The sequence below is a fragment of the Bombus terrestris genome, chromosome 18 (assembly GCF_910591885.1).
Source record: "Bombus terrestris chromosome 18, iyBomTerr1.2, whole genome shotgun sequence".
NCBI classification, from domain to species: domain Eukaryota; kingdom Metazoa; phylum Arthropoda; class Insecta; order Hymenoptera; family Apidae; genus Bombus; species Bombus terrestris.
This window is the reverse complement of record NC_063286.1, coordinates 2,559,970-2,583,806: the sequence shown is the minus strand read 5'-3', so window position 1 is coordinate 2,583,806 and position 23,837 is coordinate 2,559,970. Positions and strand designations below refer to the sequence as shown.

Sequence of the window (23,837 nt, the reverse complement as noted above, 5' to 3'; positions counted from 1 at the left end):
GTATGTTTAGGAAACACACCGTTCTTTCGACCTGGTGGACCTCCAGCCTCACCTACGGATTTGTTTTCGGTAGAAAAATGTATCGTCCGCTAAAAGTTCCCTGGCAGGATTTGTCCGAAGCGTGGCGAGAACACGAGCTTTTCTACCGAGGAAATACCGACCTGGAGGGGCGGGGGGATAACGCAGACAGTGGCCGCCGACGGCAAACAGCCAGTAACCTCGAGAAAATAGCATTCCGCGTGAAAGATATCCCGTCGGAAAATTGTTTACAATTTTTAAACGCAAATATCGTACCTTCGCGCGCTGCATAATTTTGTCTACCGTCATTTCTTTTTATTTTTCATTGCTATCGTTGCTGGCCGTTGCAGTTAGTGATAGGATGTTTTAATATACTTTGGATATTTAATGAGATATTTATTCCCCTTGCGTCGATATCGAAGATAAATCGTTACAAAAGGCTGAAATTGAAAATTATTTAGGTCAACGGTTAAAATCGTATTTGTAAAGCATTTAACGTAACGACGGTTTCAGTGAAATTTCCGGAAGAATCTTCGATCAAATGTTCCATTTCCTGGGCCATCCGCGCGGCGAATAATGGAGGAAACCATTCATAAAATTCATCAACTCTTATAGAAGGAAAAAGTCAAAAGCAAGGAGAATCCTGAAAGAAACTCGAAGGATCTGGAAGGTCTGGAGCGAGCTAGTGGGCGGAGATAATGGGAGTCTTGAAATTGGATTATCAATCTCCGTGACTCCTCGACCTCTTGCGCAGGTATTCCCCTTTCGTCTTTAGAATTAAGATCAACCCGGCTTTTTCCAACGACCGCCCCGCTTCCCAACGTTTCCAACTTCCGCACAAGCCCACGAAACCGTCCCTTCGATACAACGATCATTTTCAATCTTGCCACGACGAAACGAAATAAAACTATTAATCCTTCAGGTCAAATAAACTCGAAAGAATGAACTTTCCACCGTCGGACAACGTCCCACGATGAAACAAACAAACGCTATCGACCCTTGAGACCGACTAAATTCGGAGGAATCGATCTCTGATCAGCCGACAACCTTCGCATATACATCGCGTTAAATGTACAGGTAAAAGCAAGAAGTTTTCCATGTTGAACCATCGAGGGGACGAAATTTTCGCGTTAGCTCGCGGCCACTCGCGATTCTCTCCTAACCTAATCCCTTTTATTCGCCATAAGCGAGGCGGTGCGTGTCGGACCACGGTCCCCTTCGCCTTTCTCCCCTGGCTGTTTCTTTCCGAAAAGAAAAAAGGAACGGCGTGGCATTTATGGAGTTAACATTTCTAAAACTCGCCGGTTGCCCGGCTCCGGCTGAAAGAGGAGCGCGCACGAGGACAGGAGGGAAGAGGGCCGAAGCAAGAGGGAGGTGGAGAAGCAAAAAAGATAGAAGCGCCGGAGCGAGTTCGGTGGACGGGGGTAATGGCAGTCTTGGAATTGCGTTATCAATCTCCGGACCCCTCGGCCCCTCGGCAACCCCCTTGCCGCCCTACGGCCACTACCGTAGACTCCATTCCATTCCATTCCACCCCTTCTCTGCACTGAAACCATCCTAGAAACTCACCCAACCATCCCCCCTTTGCCATGCCGGGGAAAACCCCCCGTCAAACATGGGGCTTCCGGCAATGCTGCCGCGCAAGCCCCGTCCCCACTTCCACCCCCGGCGCATGACGCTCTCTATTCCCTTCGATGTATATGCATGACACCCACACGCTTAAACCGGCGTCTTTTTACCGCCGACTCTCTCTCCCTCTTTCTTTCTCTTCCTATTCCACCCTCTTTCTCCCAGCACCCTTATTGCGTTTTATATTTTAACCGGTCGTTTCCAGTTTCGAATTGCACGGTTTTCTTGCGTTTCGTTAAATACCCTTGATCAAGACTGCCACTTGAATCGGCCAATGGATTCGTCCTTCTCTTTTTACCTTTCTTCTTTACTTTGCGCGAGCCTCTTGAAGGAAGGAACGAGGTTCCTAAGGTGTTCGTTGTCAGTTATTAAGGAACGAATGGAGTTGCAAGGTTTGAGAGATTCTTCTGACCTCGGTATCATCTTGCTGCGGGTATTTTCAAAAAGGTTTGTAAAATAAGCTACTCGAAAGGCCGATGAGTGGCAAACGTCTATTTCCTCGATTCAGACACGGGTACCGTGTCGGTGTAGTAATGGGGCGAAGAGGCAGCGGTTGGGTACACGGAAGCACCATTATCTGTTGTAGTATTAGTCTCGATCTGATAGCAGCCACGTTGATTCCCCTGATCAACGTTTGCCGAGGAAACGAAATCTCTGCGAATGGGTCGCCACAGTCACCGAAGGTGTTTGATCGTAACTTTCATTATCTAATGTATTCTATAAACACGAACTTTCTCCAACTCCGAGTACGTTACGATTTCCCTCAATTTCGAATGAAAGACGTAAGGATCACGCCTTATTCATCCGTTGGAAAATTCTTGCAGAATCTTGGCCGTGTCGTTTGCAGGATATCTCGAGAGCCAATTACCACGGGGAAGGAAACGAAGAAAGGGCGTCGATAAATGGCGTTGACGAATTGGAAAGGAATCGGAGGAATCGGAAGGAGTTGGGAACCGAGAATCGCACGATACGATCGAACTACGAGCGAGATAAAGGTGAGTCTATCGTGGTGAGTGACAGTAAGTAATCCTATCGACGCGGTGGCATGCAAGGAAGAAGACAAAATGGCGCTGGGTGAAAGGACGGACGACAAGAGGCAAAAGGGCGGTTTTCCTATACGTTCACGAAATGCCGCGACCGGGCTACCGACTTGATAGCGTATCGCTTTCCACGGACCCAAAGGTTACCGAATCGTTTCGAGACTATCTTAATGGTTGGATAGATCGTTTGATACTATGGGTGAGTCGTAAAGGCTATTGCTCTGCCCTCCGCCGCCCACCCCTCTTCGCCTCCGCGTCTTTTCAACCCCTCTGCGTAGCCGTCGACCGGAGGAGAAAGCTGGCTTAGGGCCACCCGTACGTTCCTCGTCCCTTCAGTCTCTATACGCACCTCGTTTATACTTGGCAAGCGTCGACGTTGAACGCCTCTTAAGTCGATCGAGAATCGTTGCCGGCTAATTAATTGCCGTGAATTGGTTTAATTGCTCCTTAGGAACTTAGGAACACGGCCCAGCAGTTTTTACTCTCGATTTATCGCATTCCTTTACGATCGTTTGATAACGAAAATTGATATTAAATTGATCTTTTCTATACAAGAAGCGACCATTGCCTCTAATTATCAAGAAAACGATTAGTCGGTGAAAATCTTGCGTTTCTATAGAGAAATAAGCGATGCAAGGAGTCGTGGAAACGATATGTTGTACCTCGTAACATAGAATATTTGTCTCTTTCGATTTAATTCGAAGATTTTGAAGGAAATAATATTTCTCAAGGTTTTGATAACTTGCTGACATTATCTGACGCTTATCTCGGTCTCTCCAAGCGTTCCAATGTGTATGCACAGCGATGAATGTACATTAAAATGTTTCGCTGAATGTCTTTAAAGTATATAACCATGTCTAATAATTATATCAAGCTTTCTAACAGAATTTCTATCCCATTTATAAAGTACAGTTAAAGCAAGAACGGAATTCAAAAGTATATGTCGCGAAAGTCTTCTAAATATGTAATTGCCAGCAATAAAAGAGACAACGATGGAGCGCGGCTACTCGAGCCGACGAAATCGCAGGGATGAAAACGATAAAGCGTTATACCGCAGAGGGTGCGCGCGTGGGTGGGTCGAGTGTCCGTTATTCCGGCATAAAAACCAGAATCAACGAAAATCATTTGGCCCGTTAATGTTCTGTTAATCGATCGTCCATAATTCCGCGCCATTCGTGGTCCTTATCTTTGTAAATATTTCGAAATTTCCACGGCCCGGCGCGGCGACCGGTCGGTTCCCTGCTAATATTTTACGCGATTTCCACGGAGCGTATTTAAAGGCGTTAACAATGATTAAAAATTATGTTTACGAGGCCGGCTTAGTTTGCCAGCCGCAGCCTGTATCGTCAAAAATATTCGAAAAATCGATCCGCAGTGCGGTAACGTCGGTTACGCGCCGCCTTTCGGCGCGGCTCGAAGACGCTTTTATTCTATCTCGCCTTCTCGCCGGTTTGTTCCTGCGATCGGAAACGAGAAACGAGAATCGAGTAGCAGAGTATATCTGGCGAAAAATACGAGCGAAACTCGCGGCGTTGTTTCCAACGGGAGAAACCGGGTATTGAAACTAATTAATATCATTCTGCCCTCTTTTACAGTGACGTTTATACGCTAGGAACAATGCGAGCGGCGTGTAACTTAATTAAGGCAACGACGCGAACCTGACCGTGGCTTTGCGGCTACCGTTTCCCTATATCCGGTTCGCGCATTATTATCTAGTCTGCTCTCTCGCGCTCTTTCGCAAGCCGTGCGAAATGCCGCAACGCCCGCCGCCGCCACCGCCGAGAATTGTATTTGTCGCGCGTCGCCTACATTTAACTGCGCTCTGTCTTCCGTTAAATCCGTTTCCCGAGAAAATGGTCGAATGTTCATAGACACCGTGCGAGATTAACGGAACGAAATTAGCCATTCGTTGCGTCGCGACGTATTTCAAATCTATCCGAATTGAGCTACCGATAACTCACCATCTTTCTTTCCCATAAAAAAATTTCCTAGAACAGCGCGTCCAATTTGAAAAAAACATTACCGTGGCTGTAATAGCGTCGTATATTACAAGTAGCGACATCCGCAAACTTCGAAACATAGTTTACAATCGTTTAGAAGCGGAGGAATCGCGAGGCGCGATAAATCAGCCACGAAAAGGCTCGATCGAATCGCTCGATAACGAACGACCTTCTCGACAAGCGTGGATGACTTCACCTGAAAATCCGATCGCTGGAAGGTCTGCAGCTCTCCGCGCGTACCACTCGAGTTGTATCGCACCACGGGCCAGGCCTATCGTTGGCCAAAATCGAGGCGAGAATGGACAGAGAGCTGCGCTTCGTCCGCGTTGACCAGAGGAGGCGACAGACGAAATCGTAAAACGCATTTATTTGGCCGCGTGGTTTCGCAGATCGTGGAACGCCGCAGCGTCGGCAAGCTGCCTGAGAGACAGAAGACGTTAAAACGTCGGATGTCTGATAGGTAGCTGGTACGGCAGTGCGCATAACTGCCTGATTAAAAGCAACGACTTCAACGTAAATGAAATTTATAGCCAATCACGAAGCCACCTATTTTACGTCGTCGACCTGTACACACGAGAGAAGAGAGAGTCTTTGCTGTCTTCCTCTCTTTTTCCATCTTTCAGTAGTCGCTTTTCGCTCTCTCCCTCCCACTCTCTATCTTACTTACTTTCTCTTTCACATACACTCATTCTCTGTTTGCTCCTCGCTTCTTCTTTCCCGCCCCTGTCATTCAAAAAGGTGTCAACGACAATCGCTTTTACGAGATACTTATTAATTGTTACTGCGCTTTTACGACGACATAAAAGCGCGGTCTACGACCGTTTGAGTGGGCACGACGGTGTAAGGGGGATTCCCCCGCTGGATTATTGCCTCCGATGAGGCTATACGACGTACATATAGCTACACAGCACCGCACCGACCGTCTCCTTGTTGATTCGAAGACGGGAAAACAATATAACGACCGACGAAGATACATATACCCTGAATCGGGCAAAAAGAAGCCAGGGAATCCGGCCAACCAGTTTTCGTCATTTTCGGCACCGAATTTCGGACCACCTGTTTTCTTTTTAATCTCCGTTTATTACTTTTTTCAGAGATCGACCGGATCGTTCGACGAATCGGTAGCTGAAGAAGTATTTCTTGATTGCTTCGATGTTTTTCAAAGAACAAAAGAATGGACCAGACGAGAATCAGGATCTCTTGCCTATTAACGGAGTTATCGAGGCTTTTTTGGCGCGTATTTATGCATTTCGAAGGTAATTAGAAAGCTGTAACTCTGGTTCGACGAGCAAATAGCAGAATTCCGATTAAGGGCTCTGGAAACGTTTACCTCGCTGGCACAACAGCTTGCGGTGTTACATATGCGACAGGGGCCGGTGAAGAGCACAGCTTTAATACTCCTCGAACTATCGATCTACTAAGCACCGTCTACGAACTACGAGCATTTCTAACGAAATAAACTGGCGGTGCAGAAATAATAGTTACACAAGCGACACATACTTCGATTTGTCTAGCAAGCTACGCGTCTATTTTTATCACAGGTTCACGCAAAGACAATGTATGTGAAACCTTGAGTAGTTCGTCCCATGGGCTTTGTTCATCGTCTTTATCCATGAGAAGTGTTTCTAACACCGTTATATAAAAAATAATTGACTCGTATAATAAAGGGTAAAGGACTCGTGGGGAAATGGGTTCATTTTCACCAGCGTTTCCTTGATCGCTTCGGTGGTGAATATCCTAAACGGTAAAATGTAGGCACCAGCTTCTAATAGTTGCAGAATAATGTAGGCGATATCATTTACGTCTTAGGACGATATCGCCACTATTTTCTGTGTTTGAAAATAACATAAGCGCTATTTCCTAGGTTTTCCATCTACATGTTTCAGATTATACTAGCAACTATAGGTATCAAAGCAATTATTCAAAGCCATTATTGCAATTTACAGGAGAGGAACGTACAATATATAATGCGACGGCAATCAAGTTCACACATTTTTCTAAACGTTTATCATCTTCTAAAATACTTAAACATATCAGCAACATCAGCTACGCATGCCAGATTAAAATAATATAATTAAACCAACGTTACTCCTTTCTTACGAAACATCGCGTATTTATTCTCTACTCTCAAAAAGCTTTTTAGACATCGAACGATATAGACATGAGAAAATCAACGAACATCGACTCGTCATGTTCCTGCTGTCCTCGATTATAAAAATAAGAGACCGAGCCTTAAAAACGAAGAGACGGAAGAAAGAGGAAACGATAAACGGAAGGGTGCGCGTGTCAAAGGGCGAAACCGCAAAGAGTAGCAAGTGTCATCGTGTGCGACGGCGGAGGATGACAACGCGGTCTAACCTTTCTAAGCTTTGGATAACGACGACGAAGAGGCAACGGTAATGCGACGGTGCACGAGCAAAGGAGAGTTTTTCTTTTCCTTTGGCTCGTAACCCCCGCCATGGCTTATCTTCCTACTAAATCCAGCGATTTTAATACGCGTTTCTCGGCAATTTCCGTGCTACATGTTCCGCCGCCGACTTAGCACCCCTTCCGAATCGAATAGCTTTGGAGCCGTTCCTTCTCTCTTTTTCCTTTCGCCACACCCTCTTCCCTCGCCGATTTCTCTGCCCCTCGACGTCCTCCCCTTCTTTAAATAAACTTTATTTTTACGGTGCTATTTAAAGCAATTTCTGATTTCCCTTAATTCATTACAACGCCGTTCCGTACAGCCCTCTTAATGCGCCACGAGCATTGCTAGCATTTCTCATTTCCCCTCACCGCTAATTGCCGCGCAATATGCCCTGTTCGAAGTCAACATTCTGGAATTCCTTCGGATTTGATTTCTCACCAAGGGTGCAGAATCTTCTGACCCATCGGTGAATTTCAATTTTAACCCGGCTTTGAATAATTTTACGTTGCAGAGAATCGAAAGGTCTACTTCTTCTCCGTTCAATGGCGAGCGTATTTTGTGGATTATTTTCCACCTTTGTAAAATTGTATTTGTTAATACGGCGCAGTTAATATATTTGTAAGATCGTAAATCTTGGGATAATTCAGGGATCGATTCTGTAGTCTGAAAATCGAGTTTCTTTTATTATAAAGTAATTAGATAAAATACAAAAGTAAACAACAATTAATATCCGTCTATAACAATAAATAATAATAATTATATGAATGAGAAATAACAAGTCTTTGGTACAACGTTTACCTGAAAATCGAGAATCGATTTTCAACGTCCTGAGCTACCTTAACGTAACTCTCTGCCCGTCCGTTTGGGAAAACGCCTGCCTCTCAAAAATGGTTGTCCGTAAAACAAAAGAAAATCGCTCTGTCCGTGAAACAAAGCCTGTCGTGCTAGCCGTAAAACAAAAAGAATCCCTATCCCACGTGAACTCTAGGGAGTTTACATATTTGTTGATATATTATTACTGTATTATCGTATTTCATTGTTATACGATTATAACGAAGTAAAAGATTTACTTGTAGCAATTATCGTTCCAGGGAACTGTAATCAACGATTTTATCTTTTCGCCTAATCGCTCAAGCATTGCGTAACACCAAGGTCGAACGTTGTACTGACGCAATGTTTCATTTATCGCGTTTTCCATCAACTTACGCTTTGAATGCTTTCTCCCTAACGTCGTTGCTACGAAAGGAAATTCCTTGGCCACTTCTTAAGCTCTGCATCTTAAGCTCCACAATTACGTTCTAAAATTCTGAAGTTTGAAGAAATTGCGGTATTTGGAATATGAAAAACTATTGCTGCTAAAAACTACCCTATCGGCGCTAAATTATAAATTCGAGCGAAACTAACTAAACTAGCGAAACTAACTAAATTGCGACTAACCACGCATACCAGGAATAGTTAGGCTGTCGCAATAATCGGTGATAAAGATGTGGGTTAATAAACCGATCGAGGACCGATGGTGGCACCGTCGGAGCTTCGTACGGCGAGCAAACTTTCTTGCCGGGAAATTGAGTCGGATTTGAGTTATGGGAATGGCGGTCGTCCCTCGTGCAGGAATCGGCCCTGGTCTAGCGGCACCCCCGTGTCTATTTCGACCCTCCTCAGCCCGCAACACATCTATCGCCATTACCAGATCCAAGCAGGGAGGAAAACTTGTAAATAAAAAGGAGTAACGGTGACGTAACCGGCGTTTCGTGGTTGTCGGGGCTACCAGCCGTACTTTCTATCGATCTGCAGCCCGCTAGGGTGTCAATAACAATCGATTATTGTTTCAGGAGTTGGTCGTAATAGGCTGGATGTCTTTATTTTTCTTCGTTTCCTCGTTTCGTACGATAAACTGCTACCCTCGTAGCAACTGGCTGCTTGGTTGCGTGCGGAATTTCCTTCGTCTATTGCCACGGAAACGATAAGCGAGTTTCCTGCCCATCGCCAGACACGTTTCCAGATAAAAACGATAATTTTCGGAAAGAGAACGAATGTTAGTTGATTCGAAAACGGCGCGGACGATACGATCTTTTCATTCAACGGTAGAGAAGTTTGTTTATTCGAAAGAAATCGTAGTTTGTGGCAGATGAAAGGAAAGTTGGTTGGGAAGGTAAAGCGCTGGTCGTATGTTAAAATACCGAGGACTCTCGGATCGTCAAAGACTCGAAGAAGGCTACTCTCCGCGCAGATTCCCACGTTACATCGTCGCTCGATGCAATTTGTATCAGTAGCCGGGGATCGTTATACATTCATATCCCGAGCGAGCAGATTTAAACCGAGAGCGAGTTTCTACATCGCAATAACTCGGGGCTTGCGAGGCAATTACTCTGGCCGGCCTTAACGGCCGCTGGTCTAAGATTAAAAGAGAAGAGAAGGAGATGCTGTCCGTTTGCCGTGTGCAAAGGTGGAACAAAGCGACGCGCCGTTGGCCGCAGGTAGGCGAGCAGATAAATATGATTTTTGTGTGAAACCGTGTGGAAGATGCGGGATTTGATCACCAGGGGTGGTCCCTGTGCTCGTACGTCACGCGATACTCTCTACCTTCTTTCTCTCCTTTGCTTTTCTGTCCTCTGACTCGTCTCTGTTCCTTTCTACCCCCACCCCATTTCTCAACAGCGGCAAGATCATCGAGACCCATGGACAACCAAAAGACATTCAAGGTCCCGTGATGTCGTTCGTCACTTTACCTCGAAAGGGGACCGAGATCTCCCTTTCTCCGTTCTCTACCCTTTGTCCATCCTGTCCCCTTTGTCTACCTTGCCTCCTCTTTCTCGAACGCATCTTAATCTAGATATACCCAGCCTCTGACCTCTACGTACCTTCTCTCGGTTAACAACTAATCCTATCTCTTGCCCGAAACCTCCCCTCTTCTTCTCCGAGCTTCTGATACATCCCCTTTCTCTCCTCTCTCGCTCGCTCTCTGCGTTTCCCTGTCGTACGAGGGAACACACGAGAGAACATACGACGGGAGGACCGACAGGTTCGTTGTTTCGCTGTTAGAAGCGGAATTCTTTGTCGCCGATCTCGTTCCCTCGACCGAGGATATCATAGGGCTATATTTACGAGTTAGGAACGACTGGAAGCGCGAGGATCGCCGAGAATCGTGGCGACCATCTTCTCGACTATCGTTAAATAGAGCCGTTCGTTCGATCCTAGTCGCGACGTTCCTATCAACCGCTTCGAGACGATTCGATTTCACGCGGCACCGAGGTAATTTACGCGTGCTTTTACGGTGCGATCGGTGCATCCTGCCGCGAAGGGGAACGTAAGTCCTGACGTAGGTTCGCGGATTCGCTGGATTTTACGAGCCGATAGCGAGGACACGCGAGGAAAGTATAAAGGCGTTGAGTTACAGGCGATCGTAACGAGCCGATCCGCGTCAAACTGGATTTATCGCGAAACCCACCGCGCTCTCCGGCCTCTAATAGAGCGATAAACACGAATTCTCTCGGCCCTTGTCCGCTAATGGCGGCCGTATATATTCGTGAGCGCGTTGCCGGCTTTCGTTTATCCGGCGTTACGAGAAAGAAAGGAAGGATAATTAAGATGCAGTTAGAGAACGCCGTTTTCCCGTTACCTCTTGTCCTTTCTCTCTCTCTTTGTCAGACAGTCGCGGGATAGTTTTCAGAGAAACGTAAAGCGAGCATAGAAAGAGCAGGAGAGAGACGAAGCCGTGGCCTGCGGCATAAAAATTTTAAACGAGGTCCAAGAGAGCCACTCTTCGGGAACTTTGTATCATCTATTGTTCCTGGCCGACGTTGCTACGGCGATGCTCGCTCCGAGATTCGCGGAGATTTACGAAGCAACTATAAACATTGAGAAGATTACGGCCAGAGCTCATTTTAAGTTCTAACGAGCTCCCCTCGGCTCGGTGTCGCCGGCATTATCAAATAATTGAGAGATGTAACTCAGCGCTATCTTCGCTGCGCCCTCGTCTACCGTCTCCCCTAGTCTTGTCACTCTTTTCCACCACCGTCCACACACCACCCAACGGTATCCATATCGAACCTTTTACTTTCACCAATCTCCAACATCCTCTACGATCTCTACGTGTATCTATCTTCGAAGAATTTTTCCTTTTCTATCTATTTCCTTTCTTTTAATATTTTGTCAAACATACCTACGATCTGTTCAAATCGAACCAACTATCTTATTTTTATTCTTTCACCAGGAGTATCTCCAAGTGGCTCAAAAATGTTACCTCCATTGTTTGTACGTTTATTCTAAAAGAATTTTCCACCCAAACATGTGCAATAAAAATTTCTCTTAACATTTTATCAAACACACCCACTTGTTTAAATCAAACCAACTATCTTATTTTTATTCTTTGACCAGGAGTATCTCTAGGTGGCTCAAAAATGTTACCTCCAGGGTAATTGTTTGTACGTTTACCCTGAAAGATTTTCCACCCAAACATGTGCAATAAAAATTTCTTTTAATATTTTATCAAACATACCTACGATCTGTTCAAATCGAACCAACTATCTTATTTTTATTTTTTGACTAGGAGTATCTTGAGGTGGCTCAAAAATGTTACCTCCAGGGTAATTGTTTGTACGTTTACCCTGAAAGATTTTCCCACCCAAACATGTGCAATAAAAATTTCTCTTAACATTTTATCAAACACACCCACTTGTTTAAATCAAACCAACTATCTTATTTTTATTCTTTGACCAGGAGTATCTCCAGGTGGCTCAAAAATGTTACCTCCAGGGTAATTGTTTGTACGTTTACCCTAAAAGATTTTCCAATCAAACATGTGCAATAAAAATTTCTTTTAATATTTTATCAAACACACCTACTTGTTTAAATCAAACCAACTATCTCATTTTTGTTCTTTGACCAGGGGCATCTCGAGGTGGCTCAAAAATGTTACCTCCAGGGTAACTGTTTGTACATTTACCCTAAAAGATTTTCCAACCAAACATGTGCAATAAAAATTTCTCTTAACATTTTATCAAACACACCTACTTGTTTAAATCGAACCAACTATCTTATTTTTATTCTTTGACCAGGAGTATTTTCAGGTGGCTCAAAAATATTATCTTCAGGGTAATTGTTTGTACGTTTACCCTAAAAGATTTTCCCATCCAAACATGTGCAATAAAAATTTCTCTCAATATTTTATTATACACACCTACAATTTGTCCAAATTGAACTAATCCAACTATCTTATTTTTATTCTTTGATCAGGAGTATCTTCAGGTGGCTCAAAAATGTTACCTTCAAGGTAATGGTTTGTACGTTTACCCTAAAAGATTTTCCAGCCAAACATGTGCAATAAAAATGTCTCTTAATGTTTTATGAAACACACCTACAATTTGTTCAAATAGAACTAATCCAACTATCTTATTTTTATTCTTTGACCAGGAGTATCTCCAGATGGCTCAAAAATGTTACCTCCAGGATAATTGTTTGTACGTTTACCCTAAAAGATTTTCCCACCCAAACATGTGCAATAAAAATTTCTCTCAATATTTTATTAAACACACCTACAATTTGTTCAAATTGAACTAATCCAACTATCTTATTTTTATTCTTTGACCAGGAGTATCTCCAGGTAGCTCAAAAATGTTATCTTCAGGGTAATTGTTTGTACGTTTACCCTAAAAGATTTTCCCACCCAAACATGTGCAATAAAAATTTCTCTCAATATTTTATTAAACACACCTACAATTTGTTCAAATTGAACTAATCCAACTATCTTATTTTTATTCTTTGACCAGGAGTATCTCCAGGTAGCTCAAAAATGTTATCTTCAGGGTAATTGTTTGTACGTTTACCCTAAAAGATTTTCCCACCCAAACATGTGCAATAAAAATGTCTCTTAACACGATTCCAATGCAAAGCAAGTAATTCGTTCGACCATGAAAATTAAAGCATAACGATCTTTTATTGCTATACCTTTGGTTTCTCTTTTTCCCCTAACCATAAGTAACTGGTTCTTAGAAATTCCCCGAGAGTTTTATTACAACCGTAACTATCCAGGGCTGTAGAGTAAAAAGTCGCAGGGGGCGAGGACACAGGGGGGCGTCGGATGGGGCTACACACCTTTTGCTCGAATTCGGTGTAACGAAGATGCGGCATCCTCGTGGCGCTCCGACCAAATATAAACAAGATCCGCGCGCGGCTTAATGCCCGCCGTACGTCACGTGGAAAGATTAAACAGTTAATAAGAATAAGAGTCTTGGAGCGTGTTTCTCCCCCTTTATTCCACGAACGGGGTTTCTTTCCGTAGGTCGCCGCCACGGACAACGGAAGAGGAACAGAGAGCAGATGAGTAGGTGGAGGAGGGAGGACACTTGCACGGGTGGTTGGAGGGAAATGGCGGCCATCTTTCCCACGGGCTCTTCTCCAGAACCAATCGCCTTTCTCCAACGAGCATTAAGGCGGCAACTCTGGCTGAAGAATTGCCTCTGCCACGTTAGACACATTTTTCTCGCTTTTCCTTTATTCTCTTCTCTGGCTGCACGAGTCCCGGGACTCTTGTATCTCCGTCGGTCCCGAGGCTAGCCGCTCTTCTCCTCCTCTATCTGGTCGTTCCGTCTCGCTTCGTCCTCTCCTCTTCCTGTACCATCTCCGCGGCGTCGTCGTTTCGCGTCTCTTATTTTCTTTGTTCACCCCACACCCTCGCTGCATCCCTCTTCCACTTATTCTTCGTCTTTCTCCTCTTTCTTTTCTTCCAATTTTTTTTCCTCCCTTTCTTTCCCCTTTTTTCTTTTCTTTCTTTTTTTTTTTTTCTTTTTGCTTTACGTTCACCGTTACGTATACCTATAGCACAGAGGGGTATAATAGTGTTCATCCCTGAAGCGAGCTCCATCGAGCGGCAGGTGGCTGACCTTAATAACGCGCCACGCAACGTTTCACGGACCTCTCCTCTTCGCTCTTCTTAAGGGGCGAAAAGAAAGTCCTGAGCGTGTCATCTACGGAACGTCAGATCTAAGATTTACTATGGCGACACGGTGTTGCGAATATACCGGCGCGGAGAAAGCTGATACGTCGACTCGTTTGGCGAAGGGTGACAGCCCTGTCGGCTCACAGTTTCCCTACTTCACGGCTATCTCCTGTGGGAAAGTTCCAACAATCGATCCGACTATTACTACGGATACGTTTCTACCGTGCCTGATAAACAGCTCGTAATACGGTTGATCTAAACGCTGCTTAATGCCAATGAAGCTGTCACGCTGATCGAGCAACGTTATAGTCGCCTTTTGTGAAGTATTATTTTATTGCGCCAACGGGCAACATCCTCGTGTATAGTCGAAAGTAATCTGTTGTTCGGTAGCAAAGTGTTTTTGTTCGTCCAAGAGATCGTAAAACGAAACGTAACAATGAGGTCTAACGCCGAGGAAAGGTAGTAAATTTTTCTGCGCTCAAATGTCTCTTGTACCGCGAGTTACAGATCTACCGGAGTCATTTTTTAAAGAAAAATTCAACGACCATCTTCCGTTCGATGATCTACGATTGGCGACTAAATGATAGCGGATTTTGTTATTTGACGAGTTAGGTAAATCCGCGATCGCCTGGTTACCAACGCAATATTCGCACTGTGGGAAACGTACGACAATTTTAATCGCATTATCTCGGAGCAATGGTTTCAAAATAAATAGAAAAGTCGCTCTATTCCAGGTGTAATTTTTATACAGAAAAATATACGGAGAGTAACATTCGAACGTTCGTTGTCCGAAATAAAAATTGTATCTACGTAGTGACGTTAGAAAATTTGTTTTGTTCCCGGTTCCTTTTTTTCCCCGAAAAAGATAACGATGAAAAACGCAATAACAAAAGGTTTGGCGACCGGCCGAACGATCAAATATAAAGGTAGAAAATGTTTTTGTTGACTTATACAGCGTGTAGCGGGTAGCATACGCGTGGCTGCGGTGCTGATACGATGATATTCCGATACACAGCGGTTTTATTCGTTTTATGACTTCTTTCGCTACCACTGTAGAACATTTCCAATTCATGAACGAGTTTGCTGAGCCCGTAACGAACACCGTGTTACCGTAGATAGTCGAATGGCATTAGTCGAGGTTGTAAAGCGCACGATCCTCTACTCATTGTTAAAAGAACTTTTGGTTTCTAGGAGAACTATTTACGTATAAACGACAGCTTAGAATACTATTTGATAAACGTAAACGACATCGAGCAATTATTAATTGCGATTTTATTGGCAGGTTTATTGTAAATTGTCGTTTATTATAAATCAAATTAATTAAATGTTTAAATTATTAAATGTTTCCAGAAGAATGGCAGTGTAGTCTTAAATAACATCGAGCAATTATTAATTGATTTTATTGGGAGAAGAATAGAAATGTTTCTAGAAAACTTTGATAGCAGAATTTCCTCTTACAATCATCCTTCTCTGTCTACGCTATTAAATGAAATTAATTAAATGATTCCAGAAGAATGGCAGTCTAGCTTTAAATAACATCGAGCAATTATTAATTGATTTTATTGGGAGAAGAATAGAAATGTTCCTTGAAAACTTTGATAGCAGAATTTCCTCTTACAATCATCCTTCTCTGTCTACGCTATTAAATGAAATTAATTAAATGTTTCCAGAAAAATGGCAGTGTAGTCTTAAATAACATCGAGCAATTATTAATTGATTTTATTGGGAGAAGAATAGAAATGTTTCTAGAAAACTTTGATAGCAGAATTTTCTCTTACAATCATCCTTCTTTGTCTACGCTATTAAATGAAATTAATTAAATGTTTCCAGAAGAATGGCAGTCTGGCTTTAAATAACATCGAGCAATTATTAATTGATTTTATTGGGAGAAGAATAGAAATGTTTCTAGAAAACTTTGATAGCAGAATTTCCTCTTACAGTGTAATAATCAGTGTAATACGAAAATGTAATAATCAACATTTAATTCATGTTGCAAATAAAAGAAGGGATAACATAATCTCAACCCCTTGCACTGCTGTGTCGAGTGGGACTCGACATCAGTTTTTATCTCAGGTCGAGTCCCACTCGACGTTCTTTCAGTCGCAGCTTTTTTGAGAGACGTGCCAGAGAAAAGCAGGATTGCATCCTGGAAATTGTTTCGAGATACATCATACGTTTAAAAATTAGAAAACACCCCATGGACCTCGCTAAAGAAATAAAATAGTCAAACTGGAAGATGGTATCCCGCTGGGAGTAGCCATCCACGTGTTATTTAGGAATTAAGTTAGCAAAATTTACCAAATGTCCAGCTGGACAAATTGTACAGTACAAATTAAATAATAAAAAAGAGAAAACTTAGAAATTAGAAAATACAACGATAGTGTGAATAAAATTGTTATTTAAGCGAATTTGTTAGTCCTCCTTTACTTATTTAAATTGTCTTATTGTTTAATTAAATTTCAAATAAAACACTTGAAAGCACTGGCAGTTGCTGGTAACGAAATTGAAATAAAATTCGCAGTGCGAAGGGTTGAAAAGTATTTCGCCATAGAATTATTTTTCACGTTATCGTTTCCTCTAAATTATTTGAATAATAAATAGGAACAAAGTAATAAATAGATATAATAGAAAAATTTAATTAGCAAAATTAATTTCAATTTCGAATAAAAGAAAATTTGACATTACCTTGAAAAGTTCCCTAAAAAGATAATCAACCTAACCTAACCCCGATCAAACGTATCTAACCGCAGGTTAAGCCATCTAGAGTGTCGCAGTAGATGACGCCATAATAAGAAACTTAGTAAACTATAGTGTGCTATAACCACAAACAGTTTATCAGTTTCCAGCATTCGCATTGTTACTTCGTTCGGAATAACGAGGGACGATTATCGGCAAGCGGATAAGTAAACGTTTAGCCCTTTTTCGCCTAGGTATCCAGACAAACACCGATGAGCAGAAGTGGGAAACAGGGGAAGTTCCTTTTCTGAGTTTATGGCAGGCAAGTTGGCCGTGCTGTACCGGCAGCTCTCCGGCAAAGTCGTCAAAGACTTTTACGAGCGGGTAAACGGGATTTAAAGTGACGATGATGCAACCTCAAGGTGCTCACTTTATCCTTGACGGCCTCATAAATGTAACTGATGACATTGCCAGATACGTTTGACTCGTTTCGTCTTTTCAGTGCCGCTACCCATAGAAACATCGTTGATTTTGTGTTGATGAAAACGGCACGAGACCCCACTTACTTCTCCGCTCGTAAAAATCAAAAGAGCCCATTGAACTGGATTAACTTTTCGCGCCTTCCAACATCTGTCACGCTTACGGTCTTCTACTTTTACTGTTCTCTATTTTAGCAGACACTTTATTTTCATTTGATGATCGTCGTTTGATCGATGGATCTAGCTGTGCGATAGACGATAAATTAGTTTTCTATTACGTATAAGTGGTATTTACTGCGTGCAATAAGCACAAATATTATGTTGGCAACTAAATGATTGGGGATTTTGTCATTAAGTGGTATTGACAAAATCCGCAATCAGTTAGTTACCAACCCAATATGACGAATAAGTTGAAGAATGATATAACGAACGAATAAGATAAAATTGTTGGGACTGCGTGTTATCGAGAAATTGATTTTTAAACGATACGAAGGAAACTATTAGTTTTGAATGTCGGAATTGGAAATTTTATTGGACATCGATTAGACCGTAGTGTTACTAGAATTCTAAACAGTGGAAATTAAAAAATCACTATGTACCGCAGCATACTGTGGCGCCACCTCACAAATGAAATCTCAAACTAGACGAGATACATTAAGAATCTAATCGACGGATAGTAACGCTAACAATTCTTGAAAGATAAATGGAAGCAAACAAATTACGAATGCGCGTACATATACGACAAAGTGCATACATACGTATTTACAAAATTATAACATTATCGATAAAAAGAAATATTTAATAATAAACCTACATACCAATTCCCATTTTAATTCCCATTTTCTAATATTACGAATTTCGAAATCTATGAGCACAACCTCTTTCAAATGTCTATTAAGTAAATAAATTTTTGCAATATTGGGAAACAAACGATTAAAAGAAATATCAATACGATTGTTTTACCCATCCCAAGATACGAAACTGTATCTTTACGGGATGACAACAATCGGAACAAAAGTAAGAGTAAGAAATAACATAAAATGTAGTAACAGAGGTATAAGATGAATCGTAAAATGCGGGTAATACCAGTGAACGGCATTTTGAACGCTACTAGCACCATCTACGATCACTTGGCGTTAACACCAAACAATGGCTGACACGGTCAAGCAGCACCGAAAGTTTCGCGAGCAGAAAGTATTTCAGTAAAGTGACGACAGATGGCCCGATATTCCTCGTCGTGTGGTCCGTGTGAAACGGTGCAAATTCTTTTCCGTTGATTTACGATCGAATTAAAACTGACAATTATTGTTATTGTACCGTCATATAAGGAGGTAACAGATAATAAATTCGACCGTAAAACGTTAAACTAGTGTGGTTGCGTTTTGTAAGGCTGGTTTAGTGCTGAGTCGCGTGCAACAGCGCTCGTTAAAACAGCCGTAAACCGACGTAACCGTCCGCGGTGTAGCTTGTCCCACGACGACCAATGTCTCGCGATCTTATGTCTGTGTCAGGAATTTTCATTTTAAAATATCCTTTTTGTCGCCATTGTCTATTTACAAGTTACGCTGTATCGTTGTGTTCTCACTTATTGCTGACATTATATTACCTCTAAACGTTGCAATAATAACTTCTTATGCAATTAGGAAACAGACATACAAATCATCGTAAAATACATGGACGAAATTTATGTAAACATTTAAAAGAAAGAATCGATTATTACGGTAAACGTTTTATAGTAGTCAATTTAAATTTACTGTTGATTTATAATACGTATATACCTTAAAGAAATGCTAGGAACATTTAGCGAAAAGCTGTCAATGAAGGCATTACTTGTCCACATCCAGTTTATTGCGATGTACACTGCAAGCTGCTATACAAATGATAATATATTACTGGTTACTTGAAATTAATGACAAAACACATTTATCTATGCTTTATAAGATTAATTTAATATTTTACGATATCGATATTGAACCTTACCATGTGATCATTAGCCTCTGCGCATTTCACGAGGATTAGGATGCTTTACCGTTTAAGTATCGTCGATCTAGTTTGTGCATCGACCGTAAGAGCGGCTCAGTTACCGATTCCATGGGGATTACACGTTCCTCGGGATTACACGTAAAGAATAATCTCAGGCATTCAACTGCAAGTGCAAACCAACGTTATCAAACCATTTATTTAATTATCGTTTGTAAATTTTCGTAAAGATAATAGCTTAAGCAATTCACATTCAAAATATTCGTAACTGCAGTTCCTAATGTTTCTGTCTCCATTACACTCCTTTCGTTAATCCTGCTCTTTAACAACAATTTGCCAAATACCAGAGTAATCTAAAAAAATATATAAGATCTTTCTTGTATATTACTGATACGTTCCACAACAACAAAAGTAAAACATAACCTTAATTCCGTCACAATCGATCATAACTAGAAATGAATCAAAGGAGATTTTATAACACCGACGACAAAGGTGAGGTCAGTGAACTGTCGTAACTCTAGAATATAATTAACATTCCGAATCAGATAAAACAAACTAAGAAACAGATAAATAATAACTTAATATTTACCGACGTAACGTTGAAAAAGTTTGTTGACTAACGGAAGACAGAAAGCGTGAAAAGTCGAAACGGCGATCTTTTGGTCGCGGCTTCCGAAAAAGCAGCGGAAACGGCGCGGTGTGCAGTAGCGTCGGTTCGATTAGCCAAATATAGATTTACCGCCGGAAACAAATGCGGGGCTAAAAGGGACATCGCGGCTGCGGCTCGACCTCCCATGATTCCCTTTGAAAATCAATCCTGATTTATACGACACGGTCGCCGCGATTTCGTGGCCAAGAAAAAAATCCATATTTAAACCGTCGCCTGATTCGCGTTGTACCGTGTACTCAGCCAATCGTGGGATCGTAATGGCCACCGGTGAGGCAGGTTGAGTTCGTGGCGCCGTCACTAGATGTCGCCGTGATCGACGGTCGTAAATCGTCGCCAGACTCCCGCCCATTGCATGCGGGTAGGCGGTACCACGGCATTCCGTGACGTCAGCCGTGTCCCCACCAGTTCCCTCTGGCGGCTCGCCCCACTACTATCTTACCCCTACCATCGCTACTTTGTCTCGCTATTCTACCGTCGCTCTCCACCACCACCACTACCACATCGTGGCCCGTGGCGCTTTCGGCACTCTTCTTCCCCCACCCGCGCCGTTCACGTTCCGTTCACTGGCTTTCTACGTATATATGTAAGTAAGTACGTGAAATTCTCTCGGGTGGGCCAGCATCCCCGGTCATCTTCATAAATGCGAGTCGGCCGTTTGAAATGGTATCGAGGCTAATTCGAGCGGCGCTTATGCGATACAGTGTTTGTTTACTGTTTGCTAAAGCGGCCCGGATTAAATATAAAACAAAGTTGACAGAGCGTAGACGTCGCGCTAGACGGAGTGGCGCTAGCTGAAAGCGACGTCGTCCGACGGCCGCTCATCCTTTCTACGTACAGATCCCTCAAAAATATCACCTACGCGAACCGTATCGTTGTTCGCTCGGTTTACTTTAACCTCTCCATCCTCGATTCTCGTTTCCTACCTTTAACCAATTCTAATACCAAATTTTTTTATTTCTCCGATATAATTCGCGTGTCGTACGATATTCGACGAATTTGCTAACTTTTTACGATTTCGAGATTGCTACTGGAATATCGCTATATGGTTACGCGTTTCTGTCGTGCTTTCGCGAATGTGTACGTATAGTGAGCAGTATATGTGAAGACGGTTGTGCGCGTGTGCGCGTTAAATTGGTGCAGATCGGGGTTCTCGCGGCCGATTACAAGAACACAGACTCGGGTCGCGTGTTTTATCGGTGTACACGGCTCTTTCTGGCGTTGCTCGTCTATCTCTGTCGATGGTCGTTGTAAGTAGCTACATACATCGAGCGTGTGTATTCGCGAACGCAATATTCCCTGGTCAAATTGCGTGTTATAGGAATAGCGAAACGTATCCGTCTCCGGGGAAATGTAGACCTTTAGTCTGCACCGGCAGTTGGATTGCGTCTGTGGAGACGGTACGCCACTAAAAAGATCAATACACCATCGCGGCTCGCCTGTTCATCGGAATCTAGATGCCGCGAGTGCACGTTGCTCCCCGAACGCGAATGATATCGTCTGTCTGAATATCGTGCCGCGAATCGTCTCCCCTGTTTCCAACGTCTTCGATTTCACAGACTAAATACAGTTTCGTATCTCTAAATAAATAACAAATTACGTTTACTATTTTGCCATCTTTTTCTCCTTCGACCGAAGATATTCGAGGTTTTCCAATGCACGTGGAAACAACGAAAAAATGCCGGATGGAACTTTAATTGAGAAAGCCGTTAATTTAATCGAACGATCACGAGCAGTGCGAAATAGTTGTACATCGATTTGCTTTTATCGTATCTTTTTACGATTCGCATCGTATCGATTTCAGATAAACAAACATCGATCGTTTTCGGGAAAAAAAGGAATATTCATCGCGGCCGTATATCCTCCGATCGGACGAGCTTGAATTATCCTTGACAATATTTCGAGATACAGAAGATTTATGGAAGATAACTGCGACAATTCATTGGTTCTCGCTTCGATACTTCGTTAGTGTGTTTCCGATCCTCGAAGATATACGTATATCCGATATGAGCGGCTTATTTGCCAAACAGTTTGGCTTGACAAAGCAAACGGCAGAGGTAATGGATGAAATTTTACAAAATAAGCATCGATCGAGCGTTTCGGCGACTAAAACCTCCGACATTTCCAAAATTTCGAAAAGTGGAGTTACAATCACTTTGGCCCGTATGAAACGGCTCGTAAGTCGGAATAAAGACGGCGAAATTTCGAGAACATGGCGATAAGCAAATTTCCTGAGAAATTGCCGGTCGTGACAACTAGTGCCAAAACGTTGTCGAACGACGCACAGACGCTGTGTCGGTCGTCTGAGAAACGCCGGGGGGTAAAAGAGGAGAGATAAGTTCGACGCTGCAAAACATTTCTATCCGTGGCTGGCTCGGTTCCGCTGAAGAATCCCGAACGATCAGAATCACGACGGTGCTCTTCCCATTGTTTCCAGAAATATTTGTGTGTTTACTACGAAAGTAATGCTCCTTTCTTAACTCCCACCCCTTATCTGCCGCGGTATGACCGAACTTAGCCGACGTGTTATCGCGGCCGCAGCTTCAAGATAGAAATCTGCACGCCGGTCGAATCTATGAAAATTATCCCGCCGCTTCTCCTTCTTTCTTTATCGCCACGCTGATAAATCGTTCTAAACAGTTCGATTTACGCGTTCCTCGTTCGACTCATTAACTCTTCAACGCATCAACTTCTCCCCCAATTTATTAGCGGCAATGATTAATGGACCAAGCGGGGATTTTTTAGAAACACACCAACTTTTGTAACGATTAGCTGTTTCTTAGATGCTTTATAGATTAATAGATCAAGCAGGCGTTTTTTAGAGACACACCGAGTTTTATAAAGATTAAGTGTGTTCTAAATGCTTTACAATAAATTAATAGAGCAAGCAGAGATTTTTTAGAAGCACAGCAAGTTTTATAACGATTAGGTGTTTTTTAGATGTTTTATAGATTAATAGATCAAGCAGAGATTTTTTTAGAAACGAGTTTTATAATGATTAAGTATGTTCTAAATGCTTTACAATAAATTAATAGAGTAAGCAGAGATTTTTTAGAAATAGACCAAGTTTTATAATGATTAAGTGTGTTCTAAATGCTTTACAATAAATTAATAGAGTAAGCAGAGATTTTTTAGAAACACACCGAGTTTTATAAAGATTAAGTGTGTTCTAAATGCTTTACAATAAATTAATAGAGCAAACAGAGATTTTTTAGAAACACAGCAAGTTTTATAACGACTAGGTGTTTTTTAGATGCTTTATAAATTAATAGATCAAGCAGAGATTCTTTAGAAGCACAGCAAGTTTTATAATGATTAAGTATGTTCCAGATCTTATATAGATTAATAGAGCAAGCAGAGATTTTTTAGAAGCACAGCAAGTTTTATAATGATTAGGTGTTTTTTAGATGCTTTATAATAGATTAATAGATCAAGCAAGGATTTTTTAGAAACACACCAAGTTTTATAATGATTCAGTGTGTTCTAAATGCTTTACAATAAATTAATAGAGTAAGCAGAGATTTTTTAGAAATAGACCAAGTTTTATAATGATTAAGTGTGTTCTAAATGCTTTACAATAAATTAATAGAGTAAGCAGAGATTTTTTAGAAATAGACCGAGTTTTATAATGATTAAGTGTGTTCTAAATGCTTTACAATAAATTAGTAGAGTAAGTAGAGATTTTTTAGAAGTACAGCAAGTTTTATAATGATTAAATATGTTCTAGATCTTGTATAGATTAATAGAGTAAGCATAGATTTTTTAGAAGCACAGCAAGTTTTATAACAATTAGGTGTTTTTTAGATGCTTTATAGATTAATAGATCAAGCAAGGATTTTTTAGAAGCACACCAAGTGTTATAATGATTAAGTGTGTTCTAAATGCTTTATAATAAATTAATAGAGTAAGCAGAGATTTTTTAGAAATAGACCAAGTTTTATAATGATTAAGTGTGTTCTAAATGCTTTACAATAAAGTAATAGAGTAAGCAGAGATTTTTT

At 41.9% G+C, this 23,837-nt stretch overlaps 1 protein-coding gene across 5 annotated transcripts in view; it reads right to left on the bottom strand.

Annotated features, from left to right (window-relative positions):
* Positions 1-23,837, bottom strand: part of LOC110119149 (homeotic protein ultrabithorax) — a 292,134-nt gene that overhangs the window by 207,388 nt on the left and 60,909 nt on the right. For 2 of the 5 annotated variants that reach the window (XR_007227438.1, XR_007227439.1), the window contains 2 exons: positions 19,170-19,335; positions 18,855-19,059 (listed from right to left, as the gene is read on the bottom strand). The gene's annotated coding sequence lies outside the window, so the exon portion shown is untranslated. Of the gene's footprint in view, positions 1-18,854; positions 19,060-19,169; positions 19,336-19,420; positions 19,523-19,592; positions 19,687-19,758; positions 22,503-23,837 lie in introns of those variants that run through there. The other 3 variants (XR_007227436.1, XR_001099493.3, XR_007227437.1) reach the window with 3 other exon arrangements.